We start from the raw sequence: 9037 nt of genomic DNA, 5'->3' as shown, positions 1-9037 counted from the left end.
AGCTGAGCGGAAGTCCGAAACATGTTTGTCACATTGTGATGAGCTAGACCAGACCGATGGACTTTTTTTACTGGATTAAAGGGACACTTAAGTCAAAATTAAACTTTTATTATTCAGATAGAGCATGCAATTTTAAACAATTTTCCATTTTACTTCCAATAAAAAAAGTGCACAGTCTTTTTATATTTAAACTTTTTGAGTCACCAGATACTACTGAGCATGTGCAAGAACTCACAGAATAAGCGTATATGCATTTGTGATTGGCTGATGGCTGTCACATGGTACAGGAGGAGTGGAAATAGACATAACTTTTAAAATTGTTAGAAAAAAATCTACTATTCATTTGAAGTTAAGACTAAGGGCTATTGCATTGTCTTGTTATATTGCATTTGTTGATTATGCAAATCTACTGTGTTGACTGGTCCTTTAACATTTGTTTTTACGGCTTTCTACTATTGTGGTTTTAAAAATGCATATGAAATAAAGGATCATCTGCTTTTTACTACAGACCCTTTGTTTTGATGAGACCGGAAGTGCGGGGTTACAGAGAACACATATTTGTATATTTGCATAAACAACAATATGTTATGTCATTTATTCATGCAGTCTACAGGTAGCTTTATATATTTTTTATACTTTTGTATACCATCAGATAGTACTGAAATCAGAAAGGTAAAAGTTCTTGTTTTATAACACAAAAAAACAAACCAAAGATGCTTGTAGAGATGATTGTAACTAACTGGCAGGGAGAAATGGGCATTTTTAATACATTTATTATAATAATATATATATATATATATATATATATATATATATATATATATATATATATATATATATATATATATATATATATATATATAAATTGAAAAAGTCTGGATTTTGGAATTCTGTATTTGCCGATTTGCACCTATATTTGATATATTAGTGTTATACTACAACAAATTTCAAATGTAGACCTCTATGAACAATTTCATACTTTATCAAAGGTGATGTCTATTTCATTTCTATTTAATTGAGTCATCCTTCAAGAAAAAAGTGAAAGAAAGAAAGGTAAAAGGAAGACATAAAAAATGTGTTATAAGTACAATACCAAAACAAAATGTTAAACTCAGGAATACATAATAAATCAAATCACACTTTCAGAAATACAGTTATACAATTTCTTGAGTCCAAGTCATACTAAAATGTAATCTCGCTAGAATAAAGAAATAATTAAAAAAAAACTTTCATAGATTTTATTTGGACCACCACAAGTTAATAACATTCACACCTCTTTTCAGAGAAAATAACCTCTTTTTCACAGCCTAAAATGAATGACACTGTTCACATTTTTAACATACATTAGCAATTTAATATATATATATATAGCCTCAGCCTATTACTTCTGGGCTTCTTTTGATACAAATGGGATAGAAATATCAAATATACATCAAAACAGATTAGTAAAAAGCCTCCATTTATATTGAGTGCCTTGGTCCCTTAGGCATATGATCACACGAGAGTCCTATGTTTTTCTAAAGTCATCATATGAAGGTATTTTTAAATTCTCAGATTCCCTAGAGGCAAAGCAGATATTAAATGTATAGTTCTAAGTATTATCATATCCCTGGGTGGACGTTTTATTCTTCATCACTGGATATTCTCTAAATGAATACCTTGGGTTTGTAACCCTGCTTCTGAGATTGCATGTAACCTCTTTTTACTTTGTTAACTTTTTTTATGTTGTGCCTTTTTTTTCTTCTTCAGGTTAATTTGTGCAGCTTTACAAGTGGAGCGCAAATGTTTGCGCACAAGCGATATTGGGTTCTCGCATTTGTTTGCATGCAGGTTAAATTGTGCTGTTATTACAAGTTGAAAGTAAACACGATCGCTTGAGCGCAATTCAAGTTAAGGCTCGTCGGGTTACCATGTCCTCAAAGCTGTGATTAACTTTTGCGAAACAAAAAAAGTGTCACAAAACTCATCAAAAATACATTACAAAGTACACTTACATTCATAATAACACCATCTAATAAAAATTATTTAAAAAATATTGCACATAAAAGTTATAAGGGCTCAAAAATATGAGATCTCAGGTATTAGAAAATGAAAGCTGGCTGGCAAAGGGCTTTAATTTAGACATACATATACATGTATAAAGATGGATATGTATGTGTATATATACTGTATATGTCTATATATGTATACATATGTATTTATATAGGGAACAAGAGGACATAAAAAGAGATCTAGTAGCGCTGGTTCTGTAGTGTAAATTCTTATTGATATACTATATATACTTATAATAAAGGGTATATAGATCTAGATCTGATATGCTCTAGAGATGAAAATACATAATAAAAACAGATATCAACATAAATTTATGGGATACATATGCTGTTGTTTTCAAGTTTGTAAGAACAGTCTATTAATATACAATTTTAGTAAATATGGCAGCAATTCAAACTTACAGAATGAAACCTCAATCTTATGAGGTAAGGTGTTTGTAAAGCACAAATCAACTCCTATGGAAATCTGCTTCCCTCTTGATGTAAGGTGGAATCTTCAAAGCACTGACAACGGTCAGTGATCCCTCTGCAACTTGGTGTCTGTTCCTTCTCAGAGTATGGTAAATCCCTGTATTCCTTTTTTGCAAGACCAGTCTCCCTTTCCCTGTATCTTCTGTAACGTCTTTTTGTCTAAGTTCCTTCACTGCAATTCCACTGTGAAAGACTTTATGTACCATACACATGGGTTCTGCTGTAATTTACTGCATTTAATGTACTATATATATTTTTCTGCATAGTATTTTATGTACTTAACAGTACTTTATTGTATTTTGTACAAATTGCTACTTATCCTATTTTGACATATAGATTGTGATATTTTTATAATATTGGATGGTCAGTATTACTATTATTATTTTGTACTTTTTATACTTTTTATGCTAATTATACTATTTTAAAGCCAATCTTATTAACTTTGTTACTAATATATAGCTATTTATTGAGAGTTTGCTTATTACCAAATTGGTAGAGTGTACTACATACTTACTCACCCACTATTGAGACATAACTCGGACATACGATCCTACCAACATCTCTTAATAATAGTATTATTCACAATTTTCACTTGTTTGTAATAACTAAGTGCGCCGTATAGTTCTATAATTTCCTCTTCTTCTTGCATTTTTTACTACATCAAACCAGGAGTACATAGGGACACTCCTGTTTTGATAGATAGACCTGAGCAGCATACGGCTGATACAGTTCTTGAGGTCCTCTCTGCGCCGATAATCACAACTCTTTTCTCTTTTTATATATACAGTATATATAAAGTGTAGGGTCCAGATATCAGTGCTCATAGAAGGGAGGAAACATAAACAAAAGAACAAATTATGGTGCAGTATGAAAACACTGGTGTATAGTGTGGCAAAAAAGAGAAGAGTTTTGCTCACCTTTTTTGACCTCATGAGAGATGTTAACGTCTGGTAATCAGTTGGAGTATGGTATTCATTTCTTCCACTAGCCTCAGGGTCTGGTGAGCTTCTCCTTTGCGGAGTATGGTAAGCTTTTCCTCTGTTTGGATGAGGTGAGTCTCTCCTTTGCGAAGAATGATGTACTTCTCCCCTGTGGAGTATGGTGCACTTTTTTTTTAATGTGAGGTATGGTAAGCTCCTCTATGGAGTATGGAATTTTTTTCTATGGAGTATGGGTAGAAACCTCTAAGTGGTGGCAGTGAGTTAACACTTCTCCTATATGGAGTACAATCTGTGGTGGATTTGAGTCAGAGCAAATGAATTTCTGAGGCAAGCTCTATAAATGAATAATAAAACTACTTTATTATGCACAGACTAAAAACACAAACAATTTGTTTGTGATAGAATGATATTTAAAAGGATGATTTTCAGGGTGAACCCCCCCCCCCCAAAAAAAAAAAAAATGTTTCTGTTCTCCTGGTAAATAAGTCTCAGATGAGAAATGGGCTTGTAATTGTTTTTTTGGCAGTGGGTTTGTAACTGTCTGTGTGCAACAAGCGTTCTGTGAAAAAACGCTAATACCCTGGAGTTGGTGATGAGGGTAAAACTTGAGTAATGGTAGCTTCCATTTTTACACAAGATGAAGAAGATGTAATGTAAACGCTACCTTAATGTGTCTATAGAATGTCCAGGTAGGTATTTTTAAAAAAAAAGATGTCCTGGGGAGGAGTCTACTGCCAAATCAACAGGACATGTTCTTGTATAGCTCCTGACTTCTATGCCTAATATCAAGGGATGATTTCCTATCTAAGGCTATGAAATTTAGCTGAAAATAATACCCAAGCACTCAAGAACCCTTGGGGCTCATATTGAAGACAGAGAGTCTCTCAGTGAACATGCTGCCGACCTATATTCTTTGACAGAGCCACGTGGTAGGGGATCTTCCTTTCATGTAATGGATGATCAGTATTTATTGATCCAGGCGCTACTAAGAGATGAGTAGCTGCTTTGATGAACTTAGACTTTTAGTCAGAACTCCTTGCACGGAGGGAGACATCGACACAAACAATATTGCGGAGGAGGAGGTCGCCAGGCAGCACATGAACCCCAAGCTGATGAATACTACCTGATCCATATCACAGAACATAACTGGAGCTGGCCAGTGGGTGACGGAAAGACACAAATAGAGCAGAAACCTACCTCACCTGAGCGGAAACACGAGAGTGGTTTTGTCGCTACTGGATCTGATACTGTCATGCAGGGGAGTAATTTTCGAGCTGAGTCCACTGCAGTTGAAACCCGAGATGTTGTGGCTTAACCGGATCGGAAGCCGAGAGGAGACTTGTCACTACACAATGGAAGTTTTGAGGATCAACTTCACAGGCTACTTGAGTCATCTGTCTATTCGAGCCCCCGCTGCCGGCTGAACTTCCCGGACATCTGGCGGCTCTTTTGTAACTGGTTACAGTGTTCCCTGAACTATATGGACAGAGCGGATCGGTTACAGAGGAGAGGTGTGGGTTAGTAAAGCTACTACTAAAAGCACTATACTTCGGGGTACCTAGTTACCTGTTTATCGCTCACCTGTCTCAATCCTTCACAAACGCTGTGCAGAAAATCCCCTTTACTGACTCTATAACATGTACCCCTCTTTCCCAGTACTCTAGGTTATTGTTTAGCTAACTACAACATTCTCCTCATATCTCTACCAAGTAGACACTATAGTGGATATAAGATATATGCTCAGAAAATAATAGTCGTTTAACTTGTTTTTATACTTAGAGCTAGTTACCTAATCTAACTATGGAAACACACAGTACTATTAAGCAAATGTGTAGTCCTTTTGTATTTCTGCACACTTTCGCTACTACCGTGACTTATTATAGGTTTAGGAGTATGCTATAGAGCCACCTGCAGTTTCATTCTCTTACATAAGCCCTATGTTCTACGGATCTTGCTTCAGTAGTTTAATTGACTTGCACTATTAGTTGATCTATACCATAAATTTGCTATAAGAAGCTGGGCGTATATCGGCTTCTGATGTCTAGATATGAGTTCCTTTTGCATTTTGTTGTATTTTAATATTGCATATATATCAGAAAACCCAAGTCTGCATTTGATCCATAACTCCTATGTACCTTAAAAACAGTAGCAGATGAGGTTACAGAGCAAACCTGTTCAATGTGAAGGAGACTTATGTCGGTATTGTGTATTACCCTTAAGATAAATTGAACCTCTGACATGTTCATACAGCAATATCTCTCGACACCTCTTGTGAAACCACTGTTACCTAATGATGCCTCAGTTACAATGTACTTGCTTATAGCTAAGTCTCTTAATTAGTGTACCTATCTAAGAGCCAATACACGCTCATGTTGTCATATTAAAAAGTTTTATTACCCACTGAGATGTTATGATCTTGATTAATTTATTCCATTCCTCTCCTTTTAGATAAAGTCAAAAACTCAATAATTGTTATTACACCCCTAGATCCTTAGTGGAAGTAAACCTAAAAGAAGGTGCTCCTACTCACTAGCTAGCTTGATCTCACAATTTAAGTACCTAGTTCCTATTATAGTATTGTACCGCATTCTTAGGTTCGGACAGGAGTTGGGAAATTGATTAGTTCATAGTTCTTCATTTTTAACCTTAAAGGGACACTGTACCCAAATTTGTTCTTTTGTGATTCAGATACAGCATGCAATTTTCAGCAACTTTCTAATTTACTCCTATTATCAATTTCTCTTCGTTCTCTTGCTATCTTTATATGAAAAAGAAGGCATGTAAGCTTTTTTCTAGGTTCAGAACTCTGGACAGCAGTTTTTGATTGGTGGATGCATTTATCCACCAATCAGCAAGGACAACCTAGGTTGTTCACCAAAAATGGGCCGCCATCTAAACTTACATTCTTGCATTTCAAATAAAGATACCAAGAGAATAAAGAACATTTGAAAATAGGAGTAAATTAGAAAGTTGCTTAAAATTGCATGCTCTATCTGAAGCACAAAAGAAAATATTTGGGTACAGTGTCCCTTTAACACGAAGTGACCAGAGTAAATTTTACTATGTTCTATACATAAACCCAGTTGTTTAGGCAAAATTATTTTATCTCTCCTTTACACTTATCCTTTATTTCCTCACAAACTATATTGAGCTTTGGCGGTCCTGTCTCAGCACATATTATATAATTGAGCTACTTACATCAACTTGAACACTTAGGGGTACCTATACCAACTCAAGCTCATATATCTCCTTTTCTATTTTTTATGACCCTCAAGTTGGATATTATTTCTTACCTGCCTGCGGCCGAGGCAGTAAAATACATAGAATTATAGCCAGGAGATATCAAGTACTTAGAGAAATGTTGCTCTGTAAGCTTTGATCTGGGATTGATGTACCAATAGCTACTCCTACTCCTGTCTCTATATATTTTAAGCCTTCATGTGTAATACCTCACTTACATAACTCTAGTTCTATAACTGAAGAGATCTGGACTCGTTCTGTAGAGAAGGAGATATTAATACTTGGATGTTTACGATAACCTAGCCATAATTATAGCCCATTTGTTTTGCAATAAACCACACAATAGCCCAGACACTACCAGTATTTTCTTGTGTAGGTAATACTATAAGTTTCCCATTGGTTATTATTTAGAAAACACTAGGTTAAGATAGTAATATTTAACAATAGAAATCTGGATGTTGATTTCTAGATAATCCCTATGTACCACACAATGCACCTACCAATTCCTGAGAAAGAGTGAGTTGTATGTCCCTTTTAACTATTTTGTGCTTATAGTATTAGTTAATCTCAAGCGAACATATGTACATATAGATCGGCAACACATAAACTTCCCTATATTGATCTAAAAGGCTCCGCCCCACCCACCCAAACCTAAAGGCGGCTATTGTCCGCTGATTATTATCTCAAGTGGTGCTTACCCGCTGAAAACTAATATGCAAATTTATATACTATTTACAATATCAATTTATATTCTACTACTTCATAACAAGATTTAATTATCATAACTCGCACATGACATGGGATCTAACAAGGTCCCCTGAAATGGCTAACTTGCCATACCAGTATTTCCTGTATAAAATGGTCCAATGGTTATATATTTATTTTATGTGTGTATATAATATGTGTGCCATTTACATGACGTATGTGGTTTTTTTATGCACACATAAAATCATAGTTTAACTAGAAACCTGCTATTGTGTGTTTGCCATGTGATTATATATATATATATATATATATATATATATATATATATATATATATATATATATATACACACACACACTAGGAGATAGGAGAGAAATACTTATGTATAATGTTTTAATACAAAAAAAAAAAAAATTTCTGGCAGGAGCACTCTGAACAATGAACAGGTACCTATACGTAGAAGGTTTCTTTAACTGCAAATCAACATTTGTGGTATACATGTTAGAGTGCTCGTGCCAGAAATTCTATATAGGGCGTACAAAAAGAAGTCTAAAAAAACGAGTTTTGGAACATATAAACAACATTAAGGATGCTGATTTCGAATACGTCATTGGAAAACACTTTGAACAATGTCACAACAAAAACAGTGACAATTTTACAGTTAAAGCAATTGAACACATACCTATCTCTAAAGGTAAAGAGAGACTACTGTAGTTACGTAAGAGAGAGACCTATTGGATACATCGTTTAAAGACTTTGCAACCAATAGGTCTCAATAAGGACATCGATTTAGCTGCATTTTTGTAGACTCTGATATACATATAAAAAATGCAGTTCAGGATAAAAGATAAAAAAATATAAGTCTTGCTCATGGACACTCACTCCGTAGGAGTTTTTTTGTATTAAAGGGACAGTCTACACCAGAATTTTGATTGTTTTAAAAGATACATAATCCCTTTATTACACATTCCCCAGTTTTGCATAACCAACACTCTGTGATTATCTTGTATCTAAGCCTCTGCAAACTGCCCCTTTATTTCAGTTCTTTTGACAGACTTGCAGTTTAGCCAATCAGTGCTGGCTCCCAGATAACACTGTGCTCATGCACGTAAAGTTATCTATATGAAACACATGAACTAACACCCTCTAGTGGTGAAAAACTGTTAAAATGCATTCTGAAAAGAGGTGGCCTTCAAGGTCTAAGAAATTAGCATATGAACCTCCTAGGTTAAGCTTTCAACTAAGAATACCAAAAGAACAAAGCAAAATTGGCGATTAAAGTAAATTGGAAAATTGTTTAAAATTTATATGCCCTATCTGAATCATGAAAGTTTATTTTGGACTAGACTGTCCCTTTAAAACAAATGTCAAAAGAACCCACACACTGCAAACAAACGAAACTTGGTGATCTTGACAGCCGACTTACCGCATTCGATCATGGGGGACCTTACGCTGATCCGTTCTCACTCTTAACCCAGGGCACAGGGCTCCGTCGGAATTCTTACCGCCAAGACTCTTTTCTTGTTGCCCTGTGATGCTGTGTCGCTAGTTGCACCCGGGAACTTTCTGAGGTCAGTCAGCTGGGTATCGGTCACTTCCTCTTCTGATGCGTGCGGCTTGTTGATTGTT

The sequence above is a fragment of the Bombina bombina genome, chromosome 2, assembly GCF_027579735.1.
Source record: "Bombina bombina isolate aBomBom1 chromosome 2, aBomBom1.pri, whole genome shotgun sequence".
NCBI lineage: Eukaryota > Metazoa > Chordata > Amphibia > Anura > Bombinatoridae > Bombina > Bombina bombina.
The sequence above is the reverse complement of the archived record's forward strand: the minus strand, read 5'-3'. Positions refer to the sequence as shown.